At 43.4% G+C, this 17191-nt stretch overlaps 1 protein-coding gene across 5 annotated transcripts in view; it reads right to left on the reverse strand.

The window, feature by feature from the left end:
- Positions 1 to 15175, reverse strand: part of DISC1 (DISC1 scaffold protein) — a 176096-nt gene extending 160921 nt beyond the window's left edge. For 2 of the 5 annotated variants that reach the window (XR_010027113.1, XM_063151634.1), the window contains exon 1: positions 15154 to 15170. The gene's annotated coding sequence lies outside the window, so the exon portion shown is untranslated. Of the gene's footprint in view, positions 1 to 2896; positions 2961 to 15153 lie in introns of those variants that run through there. The other 3 variants (XR_010027114.1, XM_063151636.1, XM_063151635.1) reach the window with 3 other exon arrangements.
- Positions 15176 to 17191: the final 2016 nt, after the last annotated feature.

The raw sequence follows: 17191 nt of genomic DNA on the forward strand, positions 1-17191 counted from the left end.
AGGTAGCTCAGCTATCTGAATACACCTATATTATACACAGTTCATTTTTATTAGAATAACAAATTCATCTTCAGAGCACTTGTGGGTGGTAACTGTGATGTGGAAGAAAAGGTATTTGGTCATATTCAAAGGCAACTATCAAAGTACTGCTCCAAGCAATTTCTGCAGTGCTTCTTCTCTTAAGCTCATAACACCTGCATCAAACTATACACAAACAAAGTAATTGAGTTCCAAATATTTATTATTTACAAACAACATATACACATAAATGTTTAACCTATCAGAAGCAAAAATGAACCATTTTTGGAGATTAATCTGACGTGACAATAACCATTACAGTTCAGCTCCTATGTCACAGAAATATGTAAAATGTTGCAAGTTCCTGATCAGTTACAGTTTGACTCATTTACTGAATTTCAAAGACACCACTAAATATGCAAACTAAGATAGCACTGATCGCAACACAGCCTATGTTGAAACAAACAAGTATCACCTCTTTGCACAAATAAGCTTTCAAAGAAAGTCACTTTCAAATAAAGATTTTTGTAATTCCTAAAATGAAAAGGTCTCACTTGGCTTTCTCATCTCACCTACTGAGTGTTAATTGTAACTGTGGTTTACCTAAAGTTTTATAAAGTGTAACTACAGAGGGAAGCATTGCTGAGTTACATTGTATTGGATATAATAATAACTATTTCCTCACCAAAGCTTCCTGTGATTTCTAGGGTCACAGACTGGGTTCAGTTACTCAACTGTTAGATTTCCAAAACGTGGCAAATAACATATCCTCTGAGGTCATTAAATGCACGTCAGTTTCCATTCTCCACTAAAAAGCACTTCAAAGAGTAGAGCACTGTAAAAGTCAGAATGCTCTTCTTTAGCCAAGGTTTAAATAATTGTGTTTTTATTGACACACTCCCATAATGCATGTCATTGAGTTGTCACAATCAAGCCACTTACCTCCTTAATGCAACAACTCATTTTAAGCCATTTGATGAAATTACAGCACCTCTCTCTAGAATTAGAATCACATCAGCTGATGTTAAATTTTTCACACCTCAAGAAATAAAAAAACAGTTTAAACCTGGTCTAGCCTTAATACTAAGAAAGAAAAAAAAAATTCTACCAAAAAGTAAGTTGGTAAATAACAAACATTTCCCATGTCAGTAACAATCACCTATTCAGTCAGGGGAATAAGAGAAATCACCCTTTCCCTTATTACACATTTGTTACTAGAACTCACTTTCCAAATTCATCTCTGGTTGATCAGCCTCAACCCAACCATTCTCCAAAACTCCTTACACAATTCATGGATGTATTTCACCCAACAACGCACTGATACCTGCCTTGGCCAGCTAGAGCTGCCAAACTCACACCACCAGCTGCCTGACAGAACAGCTCCCAGGCTCCCCAGTCATCATCACTAACCCTACACCCAGCTCAGGGATACATCCCGTCAGCCCATCTGACCAACAACAACACATCACAAGGATGAACACAAGCAGGTCTGGAAAACAAGCCAGTACCAGCACTGGGTGCCTTCAGCATAGTGAATAACAGAAGACACTTCTCCAAAAATACCCAGCCCAATTTTTATCAAACCTGTGGGCAAACTTACAGTTAAGTTATTGAGAATAATTTACCCACTTTCCAAAGAGGCAGATGGACACACAAGTTGCAAGCCTACAGAGCATATTCACAACTTATTTCAGGAGGTGGGGTGTGGGTGTAAATTTTGTTGTTCTTCCCAGGGAATAACTCTTTTGTTCTCACTTTCAATACAAAAGTCTGTAGAGGCAGTCCATGCAAATGTTTTAAGTGGAGAGAACACTCCGATTCTTTTAGTCAAGATCTGACAACAGCTTTAAATATTACACAGAAATAGGGGAGCAAGGAGTTGCATAGTAACTGTGTAGTTTTCTTAGGTCATAAATTAATTTGCAAACAACATTTAATGAGTTTGCAGTCATATCCCATAAAATCATTCCACCAAACACTTGTGAAACTATGAAATCAGCACACAGCAGTCCTTTTCAAAAATGGTCTACTTAACACACCACACTTCTCTTTCATCACTCTGTCTACAGAGTGACAGTGTGGATTCCCACTACTTCTGCTCAGTCAGATCATCTACAGCAAGACTCCAATATAAAACTCATCAGGGGGGAGGGGATGAAGGAATTTTTAAAAAAAAATGAAGTGTGAGAGCACATTGACAGCAGTCAATTTCTAATTCAAGCACAGTTTGAATGCTCCAGCTTGGAGATTTGAATTTTTAATTTCACCAAGAGAGTGGGTTCCAAATTAAGCATCTGATGCACAGTCAGTCTGAAACCAGAATTGAGTTTACTGAAATAGAAAGTAATTTTCTCTTAACAGCTCAGTAGTGATCACATATAATGAAAATAAAACAACGTGGCAGCTCCTATATTGCCACGGGTGAGGAGTCAGAAGGCTTTTAGCTCTATAATGTTATATCAAAGTCCCAGGACAAATGCTCCTCCTCTGCCTGCTGAAGGAAGTTCACCTTGTAGCCCCAGACAGGCTGTCAGATGCAATGTCCATGCCGTCTAGGCAAGAACAGAGACAGAACGGAGCTCCAGACATCAGGAAAGCTGAGTACCAAACTCCCAGAGAAAGCACAGCACCTCAGGATGCAGATTAAATACAAGACAGTGCAAAAGCCAGGCACGAACACAACTGCAGTTACAGCAATGCACAGGACACGAGGTCGACTCATAGCTAGGAGAAAAGCAAAGTGGTGCTGCTCCCTCCCCCTGCTCCCCTGAAAACAAAACCTCTGGGCTTTACATGAAGCCCTGCAGCTCTTTAAGCTCTAACAGAATTTCTGCAGTCAGGTATTCTTTGCTCTTTGCAGCAGTTGTGAGAGCTGTACCTTTGGCAGGTGACAATAACCTGCTGCTGCGAGTGGCGAGATGAAGATCCTCCAGTGGCCCCACGAGGCACAGCCTGCAGCACCGCCCTCCTGTCCTCAATGCCTGCACAAGCAGCTTCAGTCAGTGCAAGTCCTCACCAAATGCCAGCAGATTGCTCAGCATCATCAGCCTGCAGATGTTACAGCCTGGGAGGGGTGAAACTGTGCTCCAGCAAGCAGAGTGCAGCTCCCCTGGAGACCTTCACTGGCAAGTGGGAAAGACACACATGATATCCCTTTTGAGATCTTCACTGAGAATATGGCTTGACCTTTACAACCCTTACCCAAGGCTCTACACAGACAAAACAGAAGCTGGAAGTTTATTTTACTGGGCCCCAGAACACAAAAGTGAAGACGTCAGCTATATCCTTTTCCTCTAGCACAGAGGAGAAACGTAGGTTGTTCAGATGAAATTCTGAGATTATCTATGAACAGGCTATGGAAGAAATACTGCAGCAGGGATTGCTGAAACAGCAGCTGAATACTAACCACAGGCAAGAGCACTACTAGCAATCAGAGCTCCTTCTAAACAGTGGGTCAGAAGTCACTCTGCCTAGAGCAAGTCAGATATCTTTTTTTTTTTTTATTATTAACATTCCAGGAAAGAATAGTTTCTCTCTAGAAGGTATTTGCACTGAACTACAGAATTTAGCAGATGTGGCAGCACAGAGGGACAACAGCTATCAATACAGAGGTTAAGAAGGCCTCGCTACACAGCTGGAGAGCACTCAAAGGAGGCACCCACCAGCACTAGACAGCTAGTTCTCCATACTTCTCCATTTAGGAGCCCTGGCATTAGAGGCCAAACTTCCCACATCATCAGGTATGGCAGGAACATGGATATCCAAGCAAGTGCCTGCTCAGCTTCAGGCAGGAGCTGAGAGTAACCCATGCACCTCACACCAGGACTGCACATCAAAGACTACATGGGAGCAAAGCCTGCTCACACACCTCCAAAAGCCATGGCCACCAGAAGCAGACAAGGATCAAGGAATACAGTCAAGCAGCAGCCAGTCACACCCTAGACTGAGGGAGGACATCACCAACACTAATGAATCTACTTTGAGTGTCATTCACTCATTTTTGTCTCCATCCCAACTCTGCTAGTACCAACACTGCACATGCTTTCCACCGTTCCCATCAAACCCTGCCTCCACTGTCACTGCATTTCAATCATGGCTCCTTCCAAACCAAGGGCTCATTTCTCCTCAAGTGAAAAAGAGAGTTGACCCAGAATCTTTCCAATTGTTGCTCTGGAGCTTTGACAAAAACTCTGGACAGGTTCACACTTCACAGTCTAGAACAATAACCATCCACAAAGCTCCCGAACAGTGTTCCAAGCCAAAGAGAGATACTCTCTTTCCCAATACTAATTTCCACACTTCTGCCTCTCTGTTCCTTTCCAATCTCTCCTTTTGGTCATGACCCCAATGCACAAGCCTCCCTCCAGCTTCCCTGCTGGAGCATTTCTCTCTCAAGAGCAAACAAGCATGTCCCAACTTACCCCCAGAAATCCTCCTCATATGAGCTTCCAGGCCCTCCACTTCCCCAGCCCACCCCATCCCTTCCCAGGTGGAGAGCCTTCCTGCTTTATACTGCCCATCAGCAGGGCTCAGAATTTTCTGGGCTTCCCCAGGTGCATTAAAAAGAAGCCCAGCCCCACTCCAGCAGTGTTCAATGATTTCACTGCTCCCCTCCAGTTGCTCAGCTTTTTGGCTGAGGCTTTCTTTTATATCTTTCACAGCACACAGATGTAAAAGATGTATGACAATCTAAGCCAAACCTCACTCTAAAGGCACACTGACTCCATTCATCCCCTCAGAGATCATCTCAAGGAAAACACTCTTGTGAGAGCTTCTTTCCCCTGACTGTAAATCACTGCTATTCACGTCTAGGAAATCAAGACAATTACCTGCCACAATTTACTCTGACATTCTCCCTGGGCTAACATACATTAGCTAATAATACAGGCTACTCTTACTAACACATGTCTGTCTATGCTGCTTAATAAAAGCACAGACTTGTGCCAGAAGTTTAACATATTTCTGTCACATGCAGTTTGTGATTCACATAAGTACTACTACCTGAGTACAAACACACAGTATCTGCCACCTTTCACTGAACCTTACCCATCTGCTTTTAATATCAAAGTAAATGAAAGCACAGCATTAATCCTCGAACAAATTGTCCCCCTATATGACACAGCCTGTTTCATGGGTCCAGGGACTTTGCAGGATACTGCACTGAAACACAGTCTTCAGCAAAATACTTCAAGTTTAAAACCAAAAAAAAAGTAAACACAAAAATCATACCTCTCAAAAATATTCTCTGTATTAAAAGAGTAAGCCAGTGAACAGTTTTGCAGGTCAACATATTCCAGATCCATCTTAGCATTTTGAGTGGATAAAGAAGGTGCAGAATGTACCATATGGCATCAAACACACACACACCTGAACAGATCCGCTTCAGCAACAAAAAGCTTGGCAGAGGAAAACTTTGAGTGTCATTCAGATAGTTTTCCAGAATAAATACAGATTGTTAACTCATTACTTCCAATTCTAAAGCAGTATTATTTGCTTTAGAAAACCTGAATTCAAAATCCAGGATCAGCATGGTCCTGTGTGAGGTAGTTCATATTTGCATATCCCTTTCAGGTATTTAGGATAGGTCCCTGTGTGATTAGGAATTTCTTCTGCTTCTTTCAGGTTTACACACAATACTCCTGACAAGTATTATTATTAAGAAGCAGCAGGCAGAACTGCTGTAGCTTCCTTTCCAGGAAAGCAAAGCAATTGCAGAGACATTTGATCTCATGAGTTCTGAGGTACAGCAGTAATCTGATGCATTTGCTTTGTGGTTGAAGCAGACTATGTGAGAAACTACATAACTTTATGCCAGCCACAAAGCATGGTCAAGACAGAACAAAGGACTAACACAGGACTCCTGAAAGACAGCTGAGTATTTTCACTATCAGAATACACCTAAAGCTTTGTACCTTTAAAACTCTGGTCTTCATGGAAAAGGTTGGACATTTAAAAGCAGCACTCAGATAGAATTTTATCTTTATATCATCTAAGCTATCAAACCTTAGAGTTGCAGGTCCCCTTGAGGTAGATCCTGCAATAATGCTATTCGGTCTGGTGAATTTTTATTGGAAACCTCAGGTTTAACTTACATTTTTCACCAGGAACATGAAGCAAATACAAACATCATATTTAGAGGACTCTGACTATGAAAACTTGCACCTACATTTTTGTACCCCAAATCTAAGCAAGTCTGAGATCTGAGACTGGAAAATAGATTTATAAAATATCTGTATCAAGTAAATCCACTAAGAGAGTCTATAAACATAGATAGTTAATTGACAGGCTCCTTAACTACTGAGTGGAACAGTGCTACCTTTTTATGTTGGAAACCTTTTAAATCTTTTCTTGACTAGGCAGAAAGGAAAACAGTATTTTCACAGTATTTTGAACGTACTTGCCATAGTTGCTCAACCTAGAAAGCATCCTCTCTCTCCAGCCCTCTGTGAGCAGGAACACCTTGCATGACTAGCCTTAAAAAACAAAGAGGTGACAACAAAACCATGAGAGATATTGAGAAGACTGAGATTTTCATTTCTGAGCAATAAAACTGTCATAGTGCTCCACTGAACAAAAACATATGAAATGTCTTAAATTACCTTAAAGTCTGAGTCATAAGCAAGGACTGTACCAGAGAAAGCCAGCAAGGCAGAACTAAGAACATCTTTAAGGTTAGAATGCCCTCTTTGGGTATAAAGACACATTTGCAGCAACAGTAAATCTCAGTAAGTACAGTGCTATTTTATGCTGTAGGAAGGGAAGCAAATCAAAGAATGCAAGTGTGCTACTCCAAGACTTCTAAAATGTTAGAAACTACTCTAATTACCCTCTACTAGTAGCAATGCTCTGAAGAGGGCACATAACAATACCGAGGATGACAGCAATCCATACACAGCAGTGCAGAGAGGCAGGACAAGAAAGAGATGGGCATAACTAAAAATAGGAAACTGGATACAAAGAAAAACTTTTTCACCCTGAGGGCAGCCAAGAAGTGAAGCAGAAAGGCTGTAATATCCTTGGAGGTTTTCAAGGCCTAACAAGATAAAAGCTCTGAGCAACCTGACACAACCCCAGAGTCAGTCCTGCTTTCAGCAGGGAATTGGATCAGACACCATCTGAGGTTCCCTTGAACCCAAACTATCCTAACATACTTCTAAGATTTAAATACATGTCTCAGGATTTGCAGTATTTCACTAGTTAACTATACCCACAACAGAAGTTCAAGAGTTTCTTCTGTGGAGATGCATCCAACCTTGAAAGAAAGCAACTTCTCTGATTTATAAATCCACAAAGGAGTCACTAGAAGTTAGCAAACAATAGTTTCATCCCATTCTGGAAGCTGAAAACAGCTCACTTTCTATAAATAAAATTTAGAATAAAGTTCAATACTAGAAATAAATAAGTTCTCAAACAGCATTTAAGCATCCATCACTCACAGAGAGAGAGAGAAATTACAAGCTTTGGTGATGGTCAGGGCCTTAAGCAAGACAGATACAATAAAGCAGAACAGCACAGGAACTCCAATTGTTCCTCAGCAGCAGGCCTTTAGCAGTTAGCTGGCGATTAAATGATGCTCATGAGCATCACTTAAATGTCACTTTGATCTACTGCAGTTATTTCACAAAATCTTTATTACTGAGGCTTTTTATTGGCTGTACAAACATTGGCAAGCCTTTCTCTTTGCTGTATTAAAAATTATTTTGATACTTATTCCTAGGCTGCTTGCCAACTGGAAGACAAGATGGAGCCATCTGTGAGCCTACAACTCTCTGAAGACACTTGCCTTTCAAAAACATAATCCCTTAAATGGTGCCAAGGGCATTACACACAAAAAAACTAACATCATATCTGAACAGCTGCAGCAAAACCTGCCTGTCTCACAAATTTCCCAGCAAAGGGAGGGGAAAGACCACTTCTGCCCAGGGAATACTTCCTCTACCCTATTCAGTCCATGAAGTCTGATTATGACATGAGCATGTAAAAAGTCACGCCTGAACACTCTGCCACACAGACCTATCAGGCAGCCAAAACTGTGCCAGAGATCTATATGTTATCTATGACTGAATTAAGTAGCAAACACAGCTATTTCTGTATCTTCTCTTTGTTGGTTTGGTAGAAATTTGAGGGGGCTCTTTCTTCTTCCACTTTTTAGCAAAGCTAGTGCTCAAAATATGTACATAGGCTGCTGTGTATGTACCCAGAAATGTGTACCCAGAATTCCTTATATCCTCTGCATTGTCTTCACCTGGTCTGCTTGATTTTGTTTATTATTACTCCTGGTATTATTCCCTACTTGCCCCCTGCCTTGCAATCCTCCTTTTAAAAACTCCTCTTGAATTTTATATCACAGAATAATGAGATTGGAAGAGACCTCTAAGATCACTGATTCCAACCTATGCCCTTACACCTCAACTAGACTATAGCACCAAGTGCCATGTCCAGTCTTTTTGTAAACACATCCAGAGATGGTGATTCTACCACCTCCCTGGGAAGAGCATTCCAGTACTTTATTATTCTTTCAGTGAAATTTTTTTTCCTAATATCCAACCTATACCTTCCCTGACGTATCATGATTTCCAAGCCATTAGAGATCACTTTTAGCCAACTAACACCTAGAACAATTACTCTAAAGAGACCTGCAGGAAAGACAGCAACCCCATGTACTTCTCATGGCTTGCACTGAAGAGCCATACTGGCCTCTCAGCATTAAAACCACAGCCAATCTAAACTTGCAAGGGTCACACTTAATGCCCAGGCTTCCAACTTCCAACTGTGCTATGCCTAGGCAAAGCACACAAAGTTTCACTAGGGCATGGCAGCACACAAAGCAGTAACACAAGAAGTGCATGCACATCCAGATCCAGGAGAAAAGTCTGGACTCTCACATCAAGAAATTCAGTGTCATGCCAAACTCACCAGAAACACAGCAAAACAGCTGCTACACACCACACTCACTACTCATAACAATGATAAATTAGTTTAAAATAATATGAAATTAACTCAGAAAGTGAATGACATAAATCCACACTGCCTACTTAACCCAAAGGTAGAAAACCTTACTAACCTCACTCTAAAAGGTAAACACGAGGCCTTGAAGTACAACAGGGCAAGCCATTCAGTTTCACAAAGGGCAATCAGAAGTCCTATGGATTACTCTTCCCTAAACAGCAATGCTGGTTTTTACCTGCCAGTCCTACCTCACAAAGGAAAAGACAGTAACAAATCTACTCCTGAAAGTCTACATCATAGCTATACTCAAGGTGGGCAGAAAGCATCTCCTTGGCTAACATGAAATAGATCCTAACTTGGCCCTGGAACAGATTATCCCATGGAAAATTCTGTCATTGGCAAAATCTGGCAGCATAGTAGGAAAATTCTCAATCCTACTGCTAGTGCTGAGTGCATACAAAAAAAAAAAGAAGTTGAAGCTGATATTTTCTTAGCTTACAGCAACACGAGACCCCCTGGCAAAACCAGATTTTCCCCAATCTTCATTCCCAGAGGAAGGAGACATCCAGTTATGACAGATTGCTCAGAGGAAACCATTCAGTTGAGCAGCTCTTCTCTCCCAGCCAAGTCTGTACAAGTCCCCAGCAGCCACAAGTGTGGGAACACTGCAGCAGCTCTCTCACCATGACCATGTTCAGACCCTCCAGGGGAAAGGGAAACACAATACCTGTTGATTATTAACTGCTTTGGGAGCAAAACCACACAGAGGATCAGCTGCTCTGGTTCTGCACCCCAGGCAACAGTAATCAGATCCTTCTTACACAATTTCAGTGAGGGTCTCCTCAAGGTTTTCACTGCTCTGAGCAAATTAAAATGTCCCGCTCTCCTAAACAAGGATTCTGGCAGCACAGGAGCAAAGTTTCAGCATGGTGCCCTGCTAAAACAATGCTGTCCCGCTGCAGTGGCAGCACAGCCTGGGACCATCCAAGGCATCCAAGAGCACTTCATGCCCTTAAGACCCCACATCACTGCGGAAGCACAGACATCAGCACCCTACCCACATTGCTCCCACCACCAAGATGTTAACAGCAAGGAAATCCTACTACAGCAATGTAAAATATCACCAAACTCAGCAGATGTGTGCCACACCCTCCTGAGACTGGTGTGCCTATGGCCCTCCAGGAGCAGAGCCAGGAAGGCCACACAGCCACAGCTCAGCCTGAGCTGTTAATGCAAATACTGATGGGTTAATGCACTACTCATTAAATGGGAAAAGCCAAGCCCCAGTAAACAGCTGGGCTGCCCATTTCCTTCCATCACCACGATCTCCACGGGCCATTAGCAACAGGAAGCACCTGAAACTTAGACCAGCACCATGAAATTCAATCTCATTCTTGCCTCAGTAACCATCTTTGTCCAAAATCCTAACAAAGAATGGAAAGCTCTTGTCCCCAGAGACATACTCTCTAACAACAGGGATAAATTAGGTTTATATGATCAGCCTAGCTCTTGCAGCAAAAAGTCAGGTATTTTATGGAGCTGAGGCTACCTCAATTTACCATGCTGAACAGGCTCAGGGATGTTCCTTCCTTTGAACCTCATGGTGTTTCCCTGAAGCAGAACATTTTTGTGTGGAGGAAGGGGAACAACCAACCACAAGAATTATATAGCCATAACATAAAGGAAAAGCCTGTGGCTGTAAGCATTTGGCCTTGCAAGTAGTCTCTCCCCAGCACCACTCCAAGTGCCTGAATATCTGCAGTAATGATAACCCATGAGACTAAGCTGCTGTGTCAGTGGGAAGAATGCTTACCACTGTAACAGAAACAAATTACTTGAAGTATCCCACTAAAACAGCAAGAAAGCAGTTTATTATCACAAAAAAACTATTCTTCCCCTTCCCACACTCTCTGGAGAGTTGATGGCTTCCCAAAAACAAAACAAAAATATGTTAAAAATTGTTTCCTTTATTGCTTAAAGCATATTTTTCAGACCAGTCTGACGATTTTCACCATGATCAGACTGATGATTTAAACTCAAGTTGCTGTCAAATGAACTGAGCTAGGGACTGTGGCACTCACCCTATTAATCAATAAAGTAGTGAAGCCAATGACAAACTTCATTATCTACAGACACATTCAAAGCATCACTATGATCTGATTCTAATTTTCCATTAGTACTATTATTCAACATTAAGCGAGGTCTTGAAAAGCTACACCAGTGCCACATGCCTCACCTTACACAGATCTGGAGACTTGTAAAACAATTCAGAAAATGGTATCTAATGGTATCAACTCCCTTTAAGGGTATCTGCCTCTCTCACAGATACTAACGCTTTCATTTTACTTAGTTTTACAATACTCACTATCAACCTCTTGACTTTTCACTCCACAGGTTGCCTCAAAGTCTCCCTACTAAGAAATTCTCCTCTGTAATGGTTTCCTGCCCCAATGACCTCTCAGCCCAGCAAAGGAAAACTTTCAACAAGAGCACATTAAACCCCTCCGAACAACCAACTCTTCAGCCATTGCAGAGAACAGAGAAAGGTCACATGTGCCACATCCATTCTGCAATTAATTTCAAGGAGCCACTTTTCCCACACAGAGATTTTATAATCTAAGCATACATACAGTGTGTTTAACAAATTTTTGTTCAATTGCAGTTCTGACTTGGTTGCTCTTTCATTCAATCCATAATCACAGGTAGTGCATACAACTTAAAAGGAGCTAAATAAGCAGTACTAAGAAAACATATTTTCCACTTTCCATCCCTTATTCCGAGTACACAGCTGTTTATGTAGTAAATATTTACTATTGAAGGTAAAGTCTAATTTAGTTGGGGGTTTTTTACACTTGTCAGTGATACAAATAAACAGAGTGACAGAGGGCAAAAAGAGCAGAGTAACAAGACAATTTACCCTGACATGGGCGTGACACGACTAAGAGACCTATTTGTAAGGCAGCAAGAGAGGAAGGGAGGAGGTGGTGAGAAAAATCAGAAAGCACCATTGATCATACTCATTAGACAGCTGGGTCCCAATTAGAAATATATCACACAGAGATAATAAGAGGTGTTCTGGAAGGAAGCTTGGCTGTGAGATGAAGGAGGGTCTGAAACACAGCGAGCAGCATGTCACAGTACATACAAAGGGGAGGCAGAATCCAAATTCTGCAAGTCCCAAAGGAATCACACTGAACAAAGAAATCCTACTTCAGGCAAGCACATGATCTCACCCCTCTGCCTGCAGACTTCAAATTACTCATTAAGCCACTTCACATTCTCAGCATCAATAAATAAGGAAGTAACTCCATGTCAATAGCTAAGTCAATTTCCATACAGAAAACTCATGTTTAGCAAACAAAGTGTACCCATAGTGGATCCTAGCTTCCACAGCATCAGTAGCTTACAGGCTTGGTATGTCTCCCTGAAAGCATTTTTCAGGTGAGCTCTTAATGGAATCCACAGCTATATGGTAAAGAAGAAGAAAAAAGGAAGTTACATGGTGTGTTAAATAGTTAACACTACACAGAATTAAGGAAACACCTTCAAAAAAGGATACTACCATGCTTAAAATAGGAACAGCAGCCTTTGTTCAGTGCCAGAGGGCGAAGATTTCCCTCGTGTGACTGCTGGTTCACAAAGGGCGCATTCATTCTGAATACATAAGGGTTTTGCAGCAGTTTTCCTTCAAGAATATTGAACAGTATTACAACACACCCTGGGCTCAATCCTAATCTAAGTGACGCGGCATGAAAGGGCTGCTTTCTGGAAAGAGACACAAGATGCTAAGGATGAACTTGGAAATCACTATGGTAAGAAAACCCCTTTCCACAGGAATCATTCATTTGCAATATGGCCAAAACCAGAAAAGGTCACAGCCTGTCTCTGCTCAATTAGAAAAAGGGGATTGCTCAAAGAAACACAAGGCTAAAATGGGAAAAGAAAAAATCGTAACTCCCGAGGAGCGCCTGAGGCGTCCCACACTCGAGTAAATCACACTTGAAAGGTCAGCTGGTTCAGTAGCTATCAAAGGCCCCAGCCACAGCAAGCAAAAAAAGCCTAACCAAGTGTGCCTAATTTGGGAACAAAGTCAGAATTAACCTTTAGGGTTTTCGCTTTTGTCAGTACAAAACATTGTTTGCAATGCTTTCTGTCCTCCCGTTCATCACAATTAATTTATCCTGATGCTAATAAATCCTCTTTTCTTACACGAACCCACTACAATTCCACCAGAAGCAGCTTAGGCCCAAAGTTTTGACTTCACTTTAATGAAGAGAACAAAGGATGATTTATCTAAATTTAAAGAGGGGGGAAGCCAGTGGCAATACAATACTTGCCTCTGACTGCTTCTTAGAGTGCTGCTGCACTGTAATCCTCAATGTCATGTATGAGAACGTGCCATTTTTGGTGCCCAATCTCAAAGAGAGCTATAAAGAAAATTGATAACTCTGATAGTATCAAGCACTGGGAAGAAAAAAAAGACATATTGGATATGGTCCTAATCTCGAGTATACAAAACACTGCACATAAACATTTGGTTGTTCTTGTACATTTCCTTCAATTTCCCATGATCCCAATATTTTAAGCAACTATAAATCTCTAACTCAGCCTTTTTTTTCTTTTAAATCAAATATTTATTTTAAACACCCCTACTTTGCAGTTTCATAAGGGCCTAGAAGCCCCATGAATAGGGCTTCAACTGGAAAACCACTGTCAATGCCTTCCCAGAATGAACCAAAACAATTTCAACTTCAGCAACGAGATGGGGGAACACACAACATTATTGAAGGGATTTTAGTATTTAAACACTAAGAAAAGTTTTAATAAGTAGAACTTGTCACATTTTCAGGAGTTACTGTAAGGCCAATAGCAAATTAACAAGTAAATGAACCAACAGGAAAGGACGAAACAAGAGATAATGCATCCCAGGGCACTTCACCCAATTCTTTAAAAACCTTCATTACTTCTAATTAGTAGTAGCACTTGCTGTTATACCTTCTGCAGCATATTTTGTGCCTTTATTATTAAAGTGCCTTTATTATAAAAGCACTTCACTGCAGAACTCTTAAAATGCTAGCATAATTAATTCAAAAGCATGGCAAGAAGTTACTCAAGCAGTGTACACAAAGATTAATATGGATTACCAAAACAGGAATGAGCTGTTTTCTATTAAACTGTTGGCAAGGATGACTGAAGTGTTTGCAGAAAGTCTTGGTGGACTCATGGAGCTGGGAGAACCACGTATCCCAAACAACCCAAAAGACAGCACCAAGTGAGAAATACACCTTTCTTTCCCAGTTGTCCTGGGAAAGGTGAAGTGTTTTTTTCCAGAATTTCCCCATGGCTCCAGCCTTTTGCCAGTATTACTCTTGATAAGGAGAGCAGCCCTAGCTCAGACCAGCTGATTGCCACTGCTCTGAGAGAAAAGGAGAGCAGTTCATCCGCATTAGAGGTCATGGTCTTGTAAGATTCATTTATTTATAAAAGCATATACACACAGAGTGTCCGCTGAGAAGGCAGGTTTCTTTTTCCTCCTTAAGCCAGGACAGGAGACATAACGTAGGTGACTTTTCTAAGAGCACCATTACTTCCCTCTTTGCAGTCGGTTATTTTAAAAAATAAACAAACAAACCATGCTAAATAAACCATTAATGGCTTTGTATCACTGTAACTGTGCCCACACAGGCTGAAGTGAAATCAAAGCATCTTATTTTTGAGTTAAAAAATGATAGCTACGTTATCTCAAAGTCACAAGACCCTTTCTTAGACTGCATTAACTGTGAAATAAATGTCAACATCACCAGGGGCTTAAAAATAATAATAAAAAAAAATCCTAAAACTTGCGGAATGTGAAATGAAAGATCCGTGGAAAGATCCGTGTGGGGTTTTTCTTCACTGAAAAGAAAAAAAAAAAAAAAACAAACCCACACACAACTGCACGTTCCCCGTACTGAAAGCGACTCCCAGGAGCGGCCACTGTCCCAGCCCGAGGGCAGCATCCAGCCGAGTGCAGCCGCCCGGCCCCTCCAGCGGGGAGCAGCGCTGCCGGCCCCGGCCCCGGCCCCGCCGGGGGTGCCCCGAGCCCCCCGCGCGTTCAGGGGCTCCTGCGGAGCTCTCCGGCCGGGCACCCCCCGCCTCCTCCCTTCCTCCCCGCCGTTCCACCCGCGGTGCCCCGGCCCCGCTCACCTGGGCCCGCCGCGTCCCCGCCGCGGCGCCGCCTGTCGGTCCCGCCCGGCCGGGGCTGCGGCCGCCACATCCCGCCCGACCCCGGCCCCGGCCCGCAGCCGGCGGAAAGCGGCCCTGGCCCGGCCACTCCCCGCCGGGGGCGGGCTCCAGGCAGCTCCGCCGCCCCGGGGAAGGAGAGGGCGGCGGGCGGGACCGGCCCCGGCCCAGGCTCCGGAGGAGGGTGGTGCGGTGAGGCCGGCCCAGCCCCAGCGAACCCGGGCCCGCCGGGCTCCGGGCCGCGCAGCGGTGCCAGGCTGTGCGGGCTCTGTTCCCGCAGGTCTGCAGCGTTAAGCTGGGCGGGAGAGGAAACATGATCGGTCAGATTGGAAAGGACCACAGCGGTCCGAGCTCTCTGCTCAAGCAGGGTCGTCGTAGAGCACATGGCATGGAATTGTGTCCAGATGGTTCTCGAATATCTCCAGTGAGGGAGACTCCACAAGGTCTTCACACAAACTGTTCCCGTGCTCGGAGAGTAAAGTTCGTCCTCATATTCAGGTGGAATTTTCTGTGCATTGGTTTCTGCGCATTGCCTCTTGTCCTCTTGGCACCCTTCCTTCAGATACTTAAAAACATGGAAAATGTTCCCTCTCAGTTGTCTCTCTTGAGGCTGAACAGGTCCAGCTCCCTCAGCCTCTCCTCACAGTGGAGATGCTCCAGTCTTTTAATCATCTCCGTATCCCTCCACTGGACCTGCTCCAGGAGCTCCATGTTTCTCTTGTACTGAGGAGCCCACAACTGGACATAACACTCCAGATGTGCCTCACCAGGGTTCCTTAGAGGGGCAGGATACCCCTCCAGCTGGTACTGCCAGCAGATAACGCTAAGAGCATTACCTGCTGGCAATGTTCTTCTTAATGCATCCCAGGATTGCATCAGTCTTCTTGTCCACATGAATGTGGGTATGGCTCACGGACAGCTTTCTGTCCAGTAAGGCCTTCAGGTCCTTCTCCACAGAGTTGCTTTCCATCAGCTCAGCCCCTACCCCATACCTTGGGTTGTTCACCCCTGGTGAAGGACACAACCTATGTTACACTTACGGATATATGGCCTCCACCTCACAGGTCCCAGCACAATAACAAATATATATCCTAAATATACTCTTGGAAAACAATTTATTTTCAGGTTTTGCCATATGGGGCATTGCTTGGTCTCAGAGCCATCATGTGACTGTAAGCCCTACTCTGGCACTGCTTTGCATGTCAGATACTCACTGAACTTAGCAAGACGTGTACAGCTATTATGGTATTCATTGGCTTCAAGTAGTTATAAACATCTTGGAAGCAAGACTTAAAGGGATACTTAGGAAGTTTGCAGATGATACAAAATTGAGAGGAGCTGTCAAGTCCCTGGAAGGCCAGGAAACCCTCAGAGAGACCTTGACACATCAGAGGGCTGGGCAGTCATCAGCCATATGAAGTTCAACCTGGGAAAATGCTGGACTCTGCACCTGGGATGGGACTTGAGGGTCCTGGTTGATGACAAGTTGAACAAGAGCCAGCAGTGCCCTGGCAGCCAGGAGGGCCAACCCTGACCTGGGGGTATCAGGCTCAGCATCACCAGCCAGGCAAGGGAGGGGATTGTCCTGCTCTGCTCTGCACTGGGGCAGCCTCACGTTGGGTCTTGTGTGAGTGCTGGGCACTACAATAAAAGAATGATATAAAGCACTTAGAGAATGTCCAGAGGAGGGCAATGAAGATGATGAAGATCCTTGAGGGGAAGGTGTATGAGGAGTGGCTGAGGACACTTTGTTCAGCCTGGAGAAGAGGAAACTGAGGGGAGACTTCATGCAGTTACACCTTCCTTGTGAGTGGAACAGGAGGGGCAGGCACTGATCTCTTCTCTCTGGTGACCAGTGACAGGACCTGAGGGAATGGCCTGAAGTTGTGTCAGGGGAGGTTTAGGCTGAATATTAGGAAAAGATTTTTCACTCAGAGGGCACTGGAATAGGTTCACTGGGGAAGTGGTCACAGCACCAGCCTGACAGAGTTCAAGAAGCATT

This window comes from Melospiza melodia, chromosome 3 (assembly GCF_035770615.1).
Source record: "Melospiza melodia melodia isolate bMelMel2 chromosome 3, bMelMel2.pri, whole genome shotgun sequence".
In the NCBI taxonomy this organism is placed as follows: domain Eukaryota; kingdom Metazoa; phylum Chordata; class Aves; order Passeriformes; family Passerellidae; genus Melospiza; species Melospiza melodia.